Source organism: Hippichthys cyanospilos, chromosome 10, assembly GCF_059441005.1.
Source record: "Hippichthys cyanospilos isolate Australia breed blue-spotted pipefish chromosome 10, RoL_Hcya_1.0, whole genome shotgun sequence".
Taxonomy (NCBI): Eukaryota; Metazoa; Chordata; class Actinopteri; order Syngnathiformes; family Syngnathidae; genus Hippichthys; species Hippichthys cyanospilos.
In genome coordinates this window covers 3,283,885-3,300,841 of record NC_142378.1, presented here as the reverse complement: position 1 = coordinate 3,300,841, position 16,957 = coordinate 3,283,885, and the positions used below count along the sequence as shown (strand labels likewise).

General features: G+C 39.9%; 2 long non-coding RNA genes across 7 annotated transcripts in view; one reads left to right on the top strand and one right to left on the bottom strand.

Annotated features, from left to right (window-relative positions):
* Positions 1–16,957, top strand: part of LOC148416628 (uncharacterized) — a 143,801-nt gene that overhangs the window by 125,517 nt on the left and 1,327 nt on the right. For all 6 annotated transcript variants that reach the window (XR_015866948.1, XR_015866949.1, XR_015866946.1 and 3 more), the window contains one exon: positions 3,212–3,256. This is a non-coding gene — a long non-coding RNA (uncharacterized LOC148416628). The remainder of the gene's footprint in view (positions 1–3,211; positions 3,257–16,957) is intronic.
* Positions 15,000–16,957, bottom strand: part of LOC148416627 (uncharacterized) — a 71,763-nt gene continuing 69,805 nt past the window's right edge. The window contains exon 3 of the long non-coding RNA XR_015866952.1: positions 15,000–15,042. This is a non-coding gene — a long non-coding RNA (uncharacterized LOC148416627). The remainder of the gene's footprint in view (positions 15,043–16,957) is intronic.

The following is a 16,957-nucleotide window of genomic DNA, read 5'->3' as shown; positions in this document are numbered from 1 at the left end:
GTGAAAGATAGAGAAAGCAAGAAAGACAAAAGTTTGAGAAAAGTCTGAGGAAATGAAAAAAGGAGGATGAGCGTGGAAGAGAAAAAACCCATGCGAGATCACGAGAGAAAGAGCGAGTGAGAAAGAGAGAGAGAAAATTCTAGAAATTCACATAAGTGGGGAGGCAGAGAACCAAAATGAAAGATAAATAAATAAGTGGGGGGCGTCACATCAAAGGAAAGCGAAAGTAGACACCAGGGAGCTGAAATTTCACCCAAATGGTGACAACGTTCAACACGGCTCTTAACCGCTTTGTTACTGAAGCCGAATTCATTTCAAGCTCAAAGTAGTTCATATGTTTTTGCATGTGTTGAGCCAGGCGTTTTTTTTTTTTTTTTTTTTTTTTGGTCAAGTTGGCATTTGAGCAACTGCGCGCGTGTGCGCACGTGCCGCTGTTTTGTATAGAAAGTGCTGCGCGCAGTAGAACGAGGATTTGGTGCCATCAGCACGGTGATGTCAGCACACAGGGACAAACAAAGCCAGAATCCAAAAAACCTTTTCCAACCACACACAATCCCACCGGGGGGCCCCGATTTGGGCTTTCGCTGCCATGAAAAAAAAAAAAAAAAAAGAGAGATCCAACATTTACAACTTGATATATTTTTGAAATACCGCAAATGTTCTCAAAAGGGGGTACGCGAGATTTAAAAACAAAGTTTTAGCACGTGGTAGAAAATCTGCTTTTAAATGCCGTGACAGTAACCATTCATTTTTCTTTTCAAATCAAGAGCGAACTAATTGGCACATGTGTCAGTCAACGCAATGTGCAACCATGTACATAAAACCTAACAAAAAAAGTTGACCAAGTCCGGTGGCAACGGTAGTGAATGAGTCAGTAGGAGCAAACGAATTGGAACCTAAAACTTGATCGAGTAAAGTCGACCAAGCCAGGTGAGTAATCCTTAACAATAGGTTAACTATAAAATTTCCACCTGCCATTGACAGCTCAGTATAAATTATCTTCAATGTTTAGAGCCATCAATGGTAGTGAATGAGTTTGTAGGGCAAATTAATTGGAACATCTGTCAGTATTGACGATCCAGATCCATATAAAACATCCATATAAAACATCAAACTTGACAAAATAAAATCGACCAAGTCAGGTAAGTCGAAATTAAAACTAACTGGAAAATATGTCAGTATTGACCTAAAACCTGATAGAATGAACTTGATGAATAAAGTCGACCAAGTCAGGCGAGTAAACCTTAACAATAGGTTGACTAAACAATAAAAAAGATCTTCAATGTCAAGAGCCGTCAATGGCGGCGAATGAGTTAGAAGGGAAAATGAATTAGAACATGCGTCAGTAATGACAACACGCATCCATATAAAACCTAAGACTTGATGAAACAAAGTTGACCAAGTCGGGTAAGTAAACAATCTTTTGACAATTTTTGTTTACATATATATGAAGATATACATTTTTTCTCTCGTTAATAATGACTGATTGTAACATAGTTATCTTTACTAGTAAATTTAAATGACAACGTTCAAATCCAAACATCTTATAACAGCACTTTCGCCCAGCGTGTCCAGATGATCCACTCCGGCCCCGCGCCAAATTGTGAATCTAAACTTAAATCGGCAGCTCAAAAAATAAACGCGTCTAATTTTCATCACGCGGCTGGTTTTCTGAAAAGATGAGCGTGTTTGCCGTGTCGCGTCGTGCCCGATCCCGCAACGGCGCCGAAACTGTACGTCTTTCTATTTCATCTTCATGCGGAACAAGGCTTTTTTTTTTTTCATTGGACACAACAGATCAACTATTGGCGTTTGTTTCTTTTCTTTGAATGACCTTCTGTCCCAAATATACGAGCTGCTCCGCGCATGCTGTGTGTGTGTCCCCCCTCTGTTTTGTTGTTTTGCGTTTTTTTTGTGTGCGTGTCGGTCAGTGAGCGGCGAGTTAGTGTAAGCAGACAGGTCCTCATTGTGCTCAAGGAGGGAAAAAGTTGCGCCGCTCCCCATTGGCTCCCATCCGGAGTCCGCGCGTGTGTGTTTGCATTCATGCTTTTGTACAATGAGAGTATAAACCGGCCATTTGCAATGAATTGTTGCTGCTGTCTCGCCGCGGGGGACAGTGTCCCCCTTTGACTTTACGGAGGACAACGTCAAATATTATTCAAAACGCCAAAGTTGCTTTCGCTTCTAAGAAACGCCCAAAGATAGCTTGCGGAATATTAGCGGTTGATTCATGTTACAATTCATTTTTTCTTAATCTGAAAAGAAAACTGAAACGTTCCTGTCGAAGCAGCAATAAATGCATTAATAAAATGGCCTGAAATACGACTATTTGCTACACGTTCCAATTGTTTTGCCCTAAATTTGAAAAGGAGCATGTACTGTTCCTGTCACGGCATTAAAAGGAAATAAACTGGATTTGCTGGTAACAAAAAGGAAAAAAAAAATATTGTGAAAAGGACTCGCAATAACACGATTTGACAAGCGATTGATGAACAAATAAATAAATAAATAAATAAAAGCAATAGATAGTAATATATAAAAGCAATAGATAAAATTCATCATTAAATTTATGAAATGTGTGGGATACACTAGTTGCTTCATGTTACAATTAATTTGTTTGTAATTTGAAAAAAAAGTAACGTTCCTGTCAAGGCATTATTGGATTGGCTGATTAATAAAAAAAAAAAAGTAAGAATTAAACTAGTTGCTTTATGATCCAATTTTTTCACTCTTAATTTGAAAAGAAACATAATGTTCCTGTCAGCATTTACTGATAAAAAAAAAAAAACATTTAAAAAAATGCATGATTGTGCAAGTAGGTCACCGTAACAATATTAAGAAATACAAAAATAATTTAAAAAAATACATTTATAAATAAAGGGCATGGAGTACACTAGCGTTTTCATGTTTTAATTCATTTGCTCATAATTTAAAAAAGGAGAAAAAAAAAACGAACTGTTCCTGTCACGGTGGTAAAAAACATGAAATAAGATTTACTGATAATTAAAATCAAACAAAACAAAGTTTTGAAAGGGCAATAGATACAAGCAACCGATTAAAGCAATAAACAAATTCATAAATGGCATGGAATACACCAATTAATTTGCTGTATTTTGTATATATTGTGAACACACATATACACTATATATATGTATATATTAGGGGTGGGGTTTTTTTCGCAATTTTCTCATTGTTTTTTGTTTTTTCCCAGGGATTGGAATGAACCAAATGGCAGCTGGGTACTGCAAGGTCTACGGTACGTACACGCACACACGCAGACAGACAGACAGACAGACAGACAGGCAGGCAGACAGACAGACGCAGGGACAGGGTCCCATAGAGAGGCAGAGTAATGCCCCGGAGGGTGCCAGTCATGCCCGGCTTCCGTCGCGCTCCAAATTGAGCGTGGCGCAAAGTGTATGAAGTCAGCCGTCTGGAAGAATGCCAAGCATTGTTCCTCCCAGCAGCTGGATGATAATTACTTGAAAGAAGGATGGACGACAGAAGAGAAAAATTGTCAGACAAATTAAATATAGTCGGCTTTAGAGAGACTCTGTCTTTCCAGGCTTTAGAGATACATTTAACTATTATTATTATTATTTTGCATCAACTCACTTATTTACCAACAAGTTGCTTCATATTTCAAATTAATTTGCTCTTAAATTGAAAATTGACTGTTCCTGTCCTTAAATCATCTGCGGGAACTCTCACATTTTCTTTGAGATGGGGTATGTGTACCCCTAGGGGTAGCTGATGGTACTTCAGGGGGTACTCGAGATTTTACCGGCGTGCAGTTATCCTCAAATATAATTTAATGCTTTTAAATGGTGTGACGGGAACAGTACAGTTATTTTTTCAAAATAAGGGTAAATTAACTGGAACAGGCAGCAGCTTAGTGTTTAATTGAATTTTAGTGACATTCACGCGGCTGTAAAAATGTAATTTGATACTTCGTAATGAGCTGATGGGAGCATTACATTTTTCTTTTCGAACCAAGCGCAAATGAACTGGAACATCAAACAGTTTATGTACTAGTAAGTTTTGTCGAAGTCGCTACTGTGCAAAATGTTGTACGCCTTTATTTCGTTACTTAATTGTCTTTTGCGATGCAATTTCCCAGCATACAAATTAATTTGCTCTTAATTTGAAAACGTAATTACTGTTCCTGTTCTTTTACCCTCACATACCCCCTAAATCGCCTTCAATGAGATCTACTCAAATGGGCAAAAGTAACTGAAGGAATTGCTTACTTTAGGAAGTTAAATACTCAATAAATCCAAAGTTAAATACGTTTAGGTAACTAAGTACGGTACTAATCAATTCCTTTCCCAAAAGTAATCGATTACTATGGGATTTAAATACCTCAAGTAAGCATGTATATTTATACCTCTAGTACCTGAAGTAATTATACACATTTGAAAGTAAATATGCAGTTATGACGTAATAAGCCATCAAGATTTCGAAAACGATTGAAATCCATACATAAACAAAACGACTAAAAACGTCCTTTGGTTCAAGACGAGATTCCCGAAACGCTGGGGATTTCCTCTCCCGACTTTGGTCCTGGCTGAGGCGAGCCGTCCAATCAGCTCATCTGGACTAACCCCTAAAATAACAATTTTCTCATTAAGCGCGGCTGTTTCACAATTTAAATATAAATGAATCTAATTTAGCAAACCTCAGCCGCCATGAAGGGGGACTCATTTAGAGGCAATCGAAAATTAATGAGGGCATCTGGAGAGAGGGAGCGTGCGCGCGCGCGCGCGCGCGTGTGGCTTAACAGATACAAGCGTTAACAAGCTACTGTACTTTCCACGCGGGGAAAACCCTCATTAATTTTCAACTTAATGCGCTACTGTACTCGCCGCCGTTCCCAAAGAGCTTTTGTGCTCGTTCGAACGCCGAACGAGGCCGCGACGACTCCGACGATTTTTCTTGTCAGGGAGCATTGGTGTGTCTTGCGGATGTAGAGAACTGTCTTTTTTTTTTCATCTTTTAGCATGTCGAGAAATTAGGCACCTCATTCAATACCAAAGACGGATTTTCACGTTTTTTTTTCAGGCAACGCTAACCCTGGTAGTGACTCTTTTGCAAAATTGTGTCTGGATTTGTTTTGTCAAGTTGCTGACACGTTCCAATTCATTTGCCTTACTAATTCATTCATGCACCTACTAACTTGACGGACCCGATTTGGTCGACTTTTTTTGGTCAAGTTCTCAGTTTTCAGTTTGTCAAGTTGCTGACACGTTCCAATTCATTTGCCCTACTAATTCATTTATGCACCTCCTAACTTGAAACCCCCGATTTGGTCAACTTTTTTTTTGGTTTGGTCAAGTTTTTCAGTTTTCGTTTTGTCAAGTTGCTGACACGTTCCAATTCATTTGCCCTACTAATTCATTCATGCCCGACTAACTTGACGTACCCGATTTGGTCGACTTTTTCTTTTGTTTGGTCAAGTTTTTCAGTTTTCGTTTTGTCAAGTTGCTGACACGTTCCAATCCATTTGCCCTACTAATTCATTCGCGCCCGACTAACTTGACGGACCCGATTTGGTCGACTTTTTCTTTTGTTTGGTCAAGTTTTTCAGTTTTCGTTTTGTCAAGTTGCTGACACGTTCCAATTCATTTGCCCTACTAATTCATTTATGCACCTCCCAACCTGACGGACCCGATAAGGTCGACTTTTTCTTTTGTTTGATCAAGTTTTTCAGTTTTCGTTTTGTCAAGTTGCTGGCACGTTCCAATTCATTTGCCCTACTAATTCATTCACGCCCTACTAACTTGATAGACCCGATTTGGTCGACTTTTTTTGGTCAAGTTTTTCGTTTTTTTTTTTTTTTTTTCAAAGTCTTACTAATTTATTCACCAACATTGACGGCTCAAAGCGTTGACGATGATTTTTACTGGGCAAATACATTTCAGATCGTTTTTATTGGGCTGGTATTGGCAGGTGGATATTTTCAGTTATTAAAGTCGACTTACCTGATTTGGTTGAATATTTTTGTCAGGTATTCAGTTTTAAATGGTTGCGCATCGTCATTACTGACATGTTCCAATTAATTTGCACTACTTACTCATTCACTATTGATGGCTCTAGGCGTCATTTTTACAGGGCTGGCAGTGGGATGCAGGGATTTTAGTCAACCTATTTTTAAAGTTGAGACACCCGATTTGGTCAACTTTTTTTTTGGTCAAGTCTTACATTTTTTCTTTCAAAGTCCTTCTAATTTATTCATCAACATTGACAGCTCAAAACGTTGATGATTTTTACTGCGCAGATATTTTTAGTCATCCTATTTTAAAAGCTGATTTACCCAACTTGGTTGAATTTTTTATCCTGGCCCTAATAGCGACTCCTTTGCAAAATTTTTGTTAGCCTTTATTTTGTCAGGTTTTATACAGATGTACGTTGTCATTACTGACACGTTCCATAAATATTGCCTTTTTAACACATTAACTGCCAATGACGTCATTTTTCCCAAGACCCGAGTCAACCGGCCGATGAGGGACTCCATTTTTGCCCCAAACAGGTGCCTGGAGCATCACATGACTCACAGACAAAGCGTCTTTTGACCTGATCTGCTAAAAGGGGTTGAAAATGTCACACCTAGGCGGAACCAAAGCGCTTCCCCCATCCTCTCCTCATCCAGCACTTCTCGTATCAAAAAAAAAAGCGACAAATCATCCAGCTGCAGGTTTGCTTCTCACAGCTCGGCGCGTCCTCTAGCAACCCCCGACTTCGGAATTCGACTATCGGGAATCTAAGTGCCAGGCGTTTAAAAGCCCAGGAATGCTATTGTTGTGGTCACAGCTGCGGCGGCCCGAGCCCGGCCTGCGTATGTACCAATGTGTTTTTGTGGAGTGGGAGGAGGAGGAAGGAGGGCAGGAGGAGTGGAAGGTGTGAAAAAGACAACTTTACGTGGTTCCAGCGCTCTTTGCTTTCATGACAAAGCAAGGCATAGTTGACAACAAGTTGACACATTCCTCATGGCTGGGAGGTGGTGCCGCCCGCTCCACCTTCACCGCAACCTTCTCGCGCGGACGCAAAGCACCAAAGATCTAAAAAAAAAAAAAAGACACTACGATATGACAGTAGCCCTTAAAATGCACTTGCTAGTATAGTGAGACTCCAGAAAAACACCTCACGAGTACTCAATACTCACACAAAAATAAATAAATACATAAACGGACAAATGTTCCAGTTAATTTGCTCTGAATTCGAAAAGAAAAATATAAAGTTCTCACCAGCGCATTACATTAAATTTGATTTTTTTTACAGCCGCATAAAAGTCACTCAAACGCAAATAAACATGAAGCTGCTGCATGTTTCATTTGATTTACTCTTATTTTGAAAACTGTACTCTTCCCGTCACGCTATTTAAAAGCATTAAATTAGATCTGATAATAACTACAAAAACGCTGGTAAAATCTCGCGTACCTCAAGTACCCTCACCTACCACCAGGGGCGCATGTACCGCATTTGAGTGAGATTTTTGTAAGATGTCTTTAGATGTTTTAAGGACAGGAAAAGTGCGTCTTCAAATTGAGAGCAAATTCATTTGTATGCTGTAAAATTGCATCATTAATGACAGTTAAGTAACCAAATAAAGGCATACAGCATTTTGTAAAGGAGTGACTGTAACACAATTTAGCAATAAGCTACTTAATGTTCCAGTTAATTTGCTCTCAGTTTTAAAAGAAAAATATTATGTTCCCATCAGCGCATTACAAAGTATTTCATTAGATCTGTACTGCTGCATAAAAGTCACTATAACACAATTAAACATTAAGCCGCTGCACGTTCCAATTAATGTGCTCTTATTTTGAAAATCAAACTGTACTGATTAAAACTGTAAACATAATGGGCCGATACCCGGCGGGCCAGAGATTTTTAGGGACCGACGCATGCTATTGGATTACTATCGGCCTCCATTTTGCCCCGAGAGACCGTCCCGCAATTTGGAAGGATCCCGCCTATTAAAATCCATTTACACTGTGGATGATCTCCATTTTTTCACACCGCAGCGAGGACGGCGTCGCTCCCTTTTGGTGGTCAGCCCAGCAGATGCCAACTAGCTCCCACAGCGACTGTTTGGTTTTGCGCTCCGAATTCCCAATGGCTTTGGATCCAGAGTGGTTAGGCTGAGCCCGAAAGGCCAGCGGGCTTGTCAGGTGTCTCCACGCGTTAACGTTGGCGGGCTGGCGCCCCGAGCTGACAGCACAGCCTGGGGGGACGCAAACGCTAATCCGGCATGGTGGGAGGTACAACAGAATGAAAAACTTTTTATCCTTCATATATCGTGTGTGTTTTATTATCCGTACAGATGAGCATTTTGGAGGAACTAAATCCGAACGGAACTTTGTAAAGTTGTTATTTTAAAGTTAGTGTATATGAGTGCAGAAAATACTAGGTTTGTAGCGCCCCCTACAGAGTTTTAGCACTGTCCCGGTATGACAATTGTGAAAGATGGAGCACGCCAAGGTTTTTGCTAGCTACCTATACCTGACGGTATGTACAGGAAATGCGCTATTGAGTTTTTGAATGTACAATTTTGATAAACGTTTACACATTTACGGGGGATGGGGGGGCGTAACTTTTGCAACCTCACAATACTTCAAATTTGGGCTTCACAATCCAATTTTACTTTATTTTACTTTAAAGCCCTGCGTTATTAGTTTTCATACTTGCAGGAGTGTGCCATTTTTTGGCTAAAATACTATTAGATTTACATCAATATTTTAGAGATTTATTGCTCAAATCTGAAGATATTTTTTTTCTTAAAATTTGTTATTGTGGTGCATTTGAATCAGAGGTGTCGAAATTCTCCTTTTCTCCAAATGACTTTTTGCACAGAAAAAAACAGAAGGAATTACAAGGGCTGTTTTGAAATAAGATTTTTTTTTGCCATTATTTGGGAATCATTTATGCAATATGTTCAGAAAATGGAGAAAATTCATTCCTTGTTAAAGATAACAGATTTTTAGAAAATCTCTGTAGTGAAAAACAAACAATTGAAGAAATCATTTGAAGAAAATGTCATTTTTGTTTTATGTCGCGGGGCACTTAAAGATGAGCGGTGGGCCACAAATAGCCCCCGCGCCTTATTTTAGACACCAAACATGTAGGTGTATTTAATATGAAGTTTTGGCTTCATTTCAAAGCGATTTTAATGACAGACCACTTGCCTGTATTAAAAAAAAAAAAAAAAAAGTAGGACAAATCAGGGAAAACACATTTGAAGAAGAGTCGGTATGGTCGACATTCTTCCAAAAAAAAAAAAAAAACGAAAGCAAAGAGTAGATTTCCAATCATGTCTTTCAAACGAAAGCAGCAAGGTAACAAACAGACATGCATACGAAAAACACTGCAAGAAATGAAACGGGCACAAATTTTCACTTTTGAATTTCTGCGGCTGACCTTCGAGCATTTTTGTCTTTTAGCTTCCTTTTAAGTCTCCCCGGTTTTCCTGGCGGTAAAAGCAGCCCCACTGATGGACGCTGCCTCAACATTTTGGTTAGCCTTTAACCTTAACGCCAGCTGCGTGACAACACGGCCATTTTGACCCGGCGGGATTCAAATAAACTTGCATTGTGTGTGCACAAACAACTTCCTGCATGCGCGCTGGCAGCTTGTTAATGGGGGCGGGAAAAAACTCGAAAAAAAAAAAACCTCTTCCTGCTTCTGACCTCCAACCCTATCCTACCCCACCCACACCCGCTGCTTACACAGCATGGTGCATCTATAGGAGGGGAGATGCGTTAGTTGGGAGGGGGGGGCAGAGGAGGTTATGTTAGGCTTTCGAGGAGGGGGGACGATTTGTGTCCTGGTCCAGAAGTATTGTAGGATGTGGAGAGGGGGGCTGAGAGGAACCTGCTGAGAGGACTGCCTATATACCCCCCCCCCCCCCCCCCCCCCCCCCCCTCCCCTCCTTTCACCCTCCTCCTCCAGCTGCGGGGGTAAAGTACATTACATGCTTGCTAATCAAACCTCCATTACAAGTCTGGCGGGAGGCTGGAGTGCTCTCATTCTTTCTCGTTTCTTCTCCTCCCTTTGCTGCTTCTTCTCGTCTTTCTCGCGCTCCTTCTTAAGGGTTTGATGCCGGGGGGGGGGGGCTCCGAAAGATGCGCTCAAACAGGTGCCGTTAGCATCCTTAGCTCATTCAATAATATTGCTTTGTGACGTTGACAGGCAGACTTAACTAACTAACTAACTAACTAACTAACTAACTAACTAACTAACTAACTAACTAACTAACTAACTATAACCTTAACTCATTCAATACCAAATACGTATTTTGACGTTTGGAGGTTTGTGACGTTGTGACATGCAGACCTAACAACACTGTAACTAACTAACTAACTAACTAACTAACTAACTAACTAACTAACTAACTAACTAACTAACTAACTAACTAACTTTAACCTTAACCCATTCAATACCAAATATGTATTTTGATGTTTGGAGGTTTGTGTCTGTGATATGCAGACCTGACGGCACCGTAAACTAACTAACTAACTAACTAACTAACTAACTAACTAACTAACTAACTAACTAACACGATTTTGTGCAAAGTCAGATGTGAACTTCCTGACCAGTGGTGGACTTTTTTGTTGACAAGAAGACTTTAACTAACTAACTGACTGACTAACTAACTGACTGACTGACTGACTGACTAACTAGCTTTAAGACATCCTGCTAAGTAACTAAATGATGACAAACAAAATTGCTGACAAATTAGCTAGCCAGCTTGCTAGCTGTTCTATCTACTGCAGCTCTCTAATATTCCACTATTTCTATAGCTAGCAAGCTAATCCTCTCGTTAGCAATGGAGGTAACACTAACTAACCAACTAACTAACTATAGCTTGCTATGGTAGCTTTCCTTTCCTCAGCTTTCTGCTGAATGCAAAATTCCTCTCCCTAGCTGTCTCAGGATCTTACAGTGGTGTTGGTTTTTGTTGACAAGTAGACTTTACAACCTTGTTTAACACAAAGTTGTGCAACGCTGTTGTAAAAGTGACCCAGTCGTGCTGTTTTATTTGTTTGCACTCAACAATATGAGCTCAGCGCTGGGTGTCACTTTCTATATCTCATAGTTTCACCGGTCCATCTTCCATCTTGTATTTCTAACTAGAGGACTAGCTTGCTAGCTATAGAAATAGCTAGAGGTTAACCTATAGTAGCTAGGAGGATAGCTAACTAACTAATTTGTCAGCAATTTAATCAATCATTTAGTTAATTCACAGGATTGCCGAAAAGTTAGTTAGGCAGTTAGTTAGTTAGTTAGCATACATGTGCTACATTTGCATCAAAATACAATGCAACATTTCTGCCTGGTGCTAGCACCGTGATTTTCGCACAATGTCATTGCAAGATTTGTGCGCAAAGGTGATCGTTCTAAATATGATATTCGACTTCCATGATGAAGGCAGTAGAACAGGTTTTCTGGTTTTCCTTCCCCTCCTCCTCTCCTCCTCCTCCCTTCGCCTCCTCGCTTGGTAATTGGATTTAGTGAGCACCTGTATGAGTGTAGATTTTCAGGGGATTATAGTCACACAACCTTGAGTCACCAGTAATTATCATTTCTTTTCCCGTTTCTTCATCTCTTTCTCACATGCACACACCCTCAAACACACGTGCACGCTTTATTTGTCTGAAAAATAATTTTCTCAAATTCTTAAGTTGGAATAGTTTCCCCACTGTAATGTCGTCTAGCGCATGTAACTATCAGACAGAGCATAACCTAATGTAAACATAAATGTTTGAAATAAAGATCGGTTGCTTTGTTACAAACATGAGTTTTGTGGGTTATTAATGCAACCGAACGTTTTGAGTCAGTTGAATAACCTAAAATATTTGGGCAAAGACACTGAACGAACATTTCCGGTTGTTCAATTAACTCCAAAACACAAATGCTTGAACCACGGAGGAAATTTATATAAAAACAAACCCAAAATCGGGTTACTTTGTGCAAAACTATCAGTTTTTCGGTTGTTTTGCGGGTTTTTCAGTGAACGCAACATTTTAAGATGACCAAATCCAGAATGTTGGGTCAAATCATCAACCCATTACTAAATGATGCTTTTGTCATTTTGGGTTAATTATATCACCCTAAACTTTGGGCCTGTCGAGTTTGGACCAAATTCGGGTTATTTTGCACTTAAAAAATGTATGAAAAACTTTGGGTTAAAGTTTTAAACTACGGATATCTGTAAAAAAAAAAAATGTTGCTTTGTTCAAAACAAGCAATTTTTTGTTGTTGTTTTGCTTATTTTTCAGTGGATACGAGTTTTTGGGATTACTAACCCAAAATATCGGGTCAAATGATCAACCCACTAATAATTGATGCTTTAGTCATTTCACCTGATGTTTTAGGCTATTTAAATCCCCCCCCAAATTTGGTTTTGTCGATTTCTTATCAAATTTCTGACCAAATTTGGGTTATTTTGGACTCAAGTCAAAAAGGTTAGGCATTCATTTCATCTAACATTTGGGGTTCATTGAATGACCCAAAAAGTTGGGTCAGTCCCTTTTTGACCCATTTTGGCTCATTTTTTACCCAACTGTTTCGTAGTCTCTACTCTATCAATGGCAACTAATCCAGGGTGGAAAAATAACCCAATTTGCACCACAAAATCACTATTTCTGTCAGTTTGACCCAAACCTCCTCAAATAGTTTGTACAAAGCTACACAATTTTTGGAGTTGTTTGATTGGGGGGGTTAGTTTGCGCAAAATAACCCGAAAATTTGTGTGAACTTGATTCCGTTGCGTATAGGTCCATTCGGACCCAAACCGGGGTCTTTTTGACCCAACAAAGAGCAAGGTGCACACACAAGCCTAAGGGGCAGGTAATCTATCATAGATGCGGGAGGGGGGGGAAGGTGCACGGGAATCGGCAAGTGGAAAGCAAAAGCGGACAGATGAGAGGGTGGTAAAGTGGAGGAGGAGTGGGACGGAACAGACGGGCGGGGGAGGGGGGGGGGGGGGGGGTACCCAGCGGGAGAGAAGGGAGCAATAAAGGCCAACGGGCAGTTGACTCAGTCCAGCTCATATTTATTAGTGACACTAAACGTGCTTTAGCACCATCAAAGAGATCATCTGTCTGTCTTGTCAGAATTATTGATGGTCGGCTTCACACTTAATTAGGACTATTTTCTTACAAATACACTTTGCAGCTTCTGCCAAATATCAACTGGGCGAGCGTGCCCCAAAGCGGTCCTCTTCTCTTCGGGCAATCGACAAACGTATCAAAAACAAACTACGAATCCAAAAAAATTGGGACATTTTTGACGAATGGACCTGTAGGCTATATGCTAAAATTTTGCATTTTTATTTTCTTATTTTCCGAACATAATTGCAAGAACATCCTTGTAAGATAAATGCTAAAACTTTCAAGATTTTTTTTCCCACAACGCCACGGTGTATTCACTTGCAATTAAAAAGAAAAGGTATTTTCATTAGCATTTAGCAGAAATTATACCAACATTGTACTTCGGTAGGGTTAGGAGGTTAATTCAGCTAACTAACTAACTAACTAACTAACTAACTAACTAACTAACTAACTAACTAACTAACTAACTAACTAACTAGCTAACTAACTAACTAACTAACATTGTTTGTAATTTTTGTTAAATTATATCAATTTTTTCATAGACTAAAGATGTTTACGTGCAAATTTTATGATTTATGATGTTTTCAGTGCATGATTTCAATACGGTGTCATTAATTCAGGGGAATAAATGTTCAATTTTTGGCATTTCATCTGCATTCAAATGTATTTGGTGTTTGCAAGTATGTTTATTATCTCAATATTGTCCATAAATTATGTGTGAATGTTATTATTATTCATTATTATCTTTACAGTGCATGCTAATGCACAAGTCGATATGCAAAAAAGTATCAAAAGTATTTGACTTTTAGACTACCTTCGAATGTACATTTGGCTTCCATTATATCCCAGTGTTCTTAAATTATGTGTACATTGTAATATTTATTATTATGTGTAGAGTGCATGATTTCCAAGGTATGTGCCTCCATAAGTCAATACTTCATAGTATTATGAGAAAAAAAGTTTTTAGCTTTTAGCCTACAAGTATATTGAGCATTATTGTAAATAGTTTAGTTTGGGGTCATGCCAAGTGCTTCCTGTGTGATGTCATTGCTTGAGTGATCACGACACGCTAACAACGCTAACCTCAAGGTGCGAGAGCTCAAAGTAGTATGTTACATTTGCGTTTTTATTTGAATATGTACAATGTTAGCCATAGCTAATGTCAGTTTTATGTTTGGTAGTTCCATGGTGTAAATTGTTGGTGGAAGCGTGGATGAAACGAGTAAAGATGATGTCATGTAAAGCTGGTGTCTCGTGCCAACACATCTTGAATTTTCTCTCGTTACTAGAGGCAATATTTTTCCGCCCAGGGGTTTCCTAAGCTGCGTTTTTCATAACAAGAGGTACCACTGTACATAATTGCCAGTCAAAAATATTTGTTTCCCCCATACTGCATAAGCATTAATAAGTGTAATCCTAAACGGGATGATGGACAGTTACGCCAGAGCAAACGCTGACGAAGGGAGGTGTGTGGTGCAGCAGAAACTTCCCATGCTGGCCTCCCAGTGTGGCTACGTAATGAGGCAAGGGACACACACACACACACACACACACGCACACACACATTTGGGGCCGAGCATGGCCCCACGGCTGATTAGCGGCACACAAAGGCCCCCAAACAGAAGTAGCAGAGGACTGACAATGGAAGCAGGGCCTCAAGGCGTGGCTTACTTCTGCCCTGAGGGAGGGGGTGAGAGAGGTTAAGAGAGAGAGTGGGGGTCCCACTGAGCTGCACGGGGGGGGGGGGGGGGGGGGGGGGGGGGGGGGGGGGGGCTTGGAGACGCGGTAGATTTGGAGAAGGGTTACTTTTTTTATACCCCGGAAATGGGCTCTGCTGGCATACTGACCAAACCGATGGGTGGCCGCCTCAGTGTTGTCCGGGGGGGTCAACGGGGGTCACGTCCACCTGCCTAGGCGCACCCACAAAGTCCTGTGAATGAGAAAATTATCACTATACCAAAAAGAAATAATAACTAATCAAATGGTAAATGGAGTCTTGGGGGGCTTGAGGGCCGATTTTTAACTCTGACAAGTCATTGTTTATGACTTTTGCATTATAGGAGTCCAGGCTAAGCCAATCATCAAAGTCATTGAAAGGCTTGTAAATGTCGTAAGTTGGCCGCGAGCGCCACCCGGTGGTTTTGCAGTGTTAACACAAACATTTCTATTGCGACCCGTTCGCAAGTTATCCGTGAAAGGATTCATGCAAAAATCGGGGGAAATGCGTGATAAAACATGAGGTTTTCAATATGTCCAATATTGGCAATATTTCCAATTTTGAATGGCAGTAAATGAGCCCGACATGGGCTGAATTTGACATCTGCAGGGTGTAGCTCTCGATCTCCCATTTACAAGCATATAAAACGGACGGGAGAGCAGCATATTGAAAGCTGTCATTTTTTTGAAAATCCATGTCAATATTTTAGCCTCCTAGTCTTTATTTTTTTTTGTATGATTTTCCTTTGATATCACACATCAAAAGCCTGATGTGTCAAACTTTCCCCCAGGATTTAAAGTTATTAATTATACATGAATAATAACTTTCACATCCCTTGAAATCACAGCTCGTCCAGGTCCTGAAGACTCATAGCAGCCACACTTGAATGAGATTTGATTATGCTTTTAAAACAAACAACATCGGCTAACATCTCATACATGAATTACAATTAATGTTACATTTTGACATATATGTCATTCTATAAAGTATTACGATATCTTCATGAGTCAAGTACAAGTATCATCTGCGAGGAGTTGCACCACGGCGCCACCTGCGCTTCATTAGCAAAGAAGCTATGGAAATCACCCGTCTCCAATTCTTTTCATTTGCCTTCCTCTTTTTTACACTCACGCGGCGTGAGAAACAAAGAATTTCAAACGCGCCTGTGTAATTACTAAACGCAAAATCGTTTTAAGGCACGCTTGATTTACCGCTTTCATATTATACAAAAATTTCAGCAGGAGCAACGTGAGGATGAACGGGGCTATATTAAATCGAGCCCCCCCCCCCCCCCCTCCCCATTGTTTTTTTTCCAATTACTTAATGCTATTGAAATACACTCAAGCCGATACACACACACACACACGCTTAATGGTCCACTCAAATAATTCACACAGTAATTGTTTTGATTAATTTTGAAGGGAAGCCAAACTAAAAAGAAAATAGACAATTAGGAAGAAAAAAATAATTACAGCCCCTCTAAAAAAACCCTAAAAAGGGTAAAAAGACTAAAAACACTTACTGTATTTTTCCAAATATTTTGAGTATTATTTTCTTTCCTCCATTTCAACCCCCATTTTTGAGAGTTCATTCCTGTGCAAACTGTAAAAATTTATCAAATTTATCGAGTACCTTAAGGGATATTTACCCCCATTTGCGAACTTTGACCTCCGCAACGACACTTTTTTTGGTCAAATCTGATCTAGTAATGTTTCCAGTGATTTTACAGGTGTGTTCTGTTGGGACTGTTGTGCACAATGACACGGAAAAAGTGATTTTCCACTCCTGAGAGTCTTCTGCCATTCATATCCCCAGGAAGTGAGAAATGATTGAATTTGCTGTGTGTGTGTGTGTGTGTGTGTGTGTGTGTGTGTGTGTGTGTGTGTGTGTGTGTGTGTGTGTGTGTGCGCGCGCACAGGAACCTCTCCACGCTGCATGTCAAACATTTTACAGTGTTGAATGAAATCTCGCCCGTTCGTTTACGCTATGCAATAGGCTGTTGCTCAAATACTTGGAAACATTAATCTGTCATTATTTTTCGGAAAAAAAAAAACAGAATTTAAACCTAAATGCTCACTCAGGTTTGAAAATATTTTTAATAGAGTTTTCTGCTGTGTAAATTTGGAAG